Raw genomic sequence first — 1,268 nt, forward strand, 5'->3', positions numbered from 1 at the left:
AAAAACAACCCAGAGGCATAATAAAATGAAAGGATATTTTCTGCTCAAATATAAAACAAAAATTGAAGCAAAAAAAAAAAAAAAAAGGTCAACCACATGTTTACAAGGAAAGAATTAGCCAGTAAAACCACAAAACCGCTAAAAACTAGATGCGTCCAAGAATGGTACGAAAATATATCCTCCTGGGAGCTTTCCACTTCTCCTGGAGAGCATTTAGCCTACGGAGTTGTGAAAACTTTTCTCCTCCCCTCCCAGATGGAATTCTTACTAATTGACTCCTTTTATTTAGCTAATGACTGTTAATTGACCAGCGCTGTTAGAACTTTAAAGGTTGTTAAAGCTTTGGTGGATGGTTTTGAGAGCCACTGATTGGGCGCAGACCTGAGTGTGAGTATCTGATCCTTTCAAGGGTAGCGTGAAAGGGCAATTTCCATAATGACGGGGCTTCTGATTGCTGAATTTTGTGTACGCGGCACCTGCGTGCTACGAAGATCTTCATTTTTCTCCTGGCTTTCTCGCCGTCTGTCACATTTCTCCAAGACACCAAGTCATTTCCAGGGCAAACTGCTGTGACCTCGAACAGCCTTGGAAGGGGCAGGCTGAATATGCATGGAACAACATTTTTTTAAAAAAGTAACCCCGTGTTTTCAGCCAACTGCATGAACCACTTCCAGGCAACTGGGAAGCAGGGCGATAGAATGGCTGTAGCTATGTTCCATAGTGACTGCCAGTGGATGGAAGAAGGAAAGAAAAGGGGGATGAAAAGAGAAAAAGATGAACTAGAGGAAAATGAAAGGGGAAAGGAATGAGAGCAAAAGAATTTTTTTAAAAATCAGGAAGACAAGCAACTCCTACAGCTCAATTCCAGAAAAATAAATGACTCAATCAAAAAATGGGCCAAAGAACTAAATAGACATTTCTCCAAAGAAGACATACAGATGGCTAACAAACACATGAAAAGAGGCTCAACATCACTCATTATCAGAGAAATGCAAATCAAAACCACTATGAGGTACCATTTCACGCCAGTCAGAATGGCTGCGATCCAAAAGTCTACAAGCAATAAATGCTGGAGAGGGTGTGGAGAAAAGGGAACCCTCTTACACTGTTGGTGGGAATGCAAACTAGTACAGCTACTATGGAGAACCGTGTGGAGATTCCTTAAAAAACTGGAAATAGAACTGCCTTATGATCCAGCAATCCCACTGCTGGGCATACACACCGAGGAAACCAGAATTGAAAGAGACACGTGTACCCCATTGTTCATC

The sequence above is a fragment of the Bison bison genome, unplaced genomic scaffold (assembly GCF_000754665.1).
Source record: "Bison bison bison isolate TAMUID 2011002044 unplaced genomic scaffold, Bison_UMD1.0 scf7180017864492, whole genome shotgun sequence".
NCBI lineage: Eukaryota > Metazoa > Chordata > Mammalia > Artiodactyla > Bovidae > Bison > Bison bison.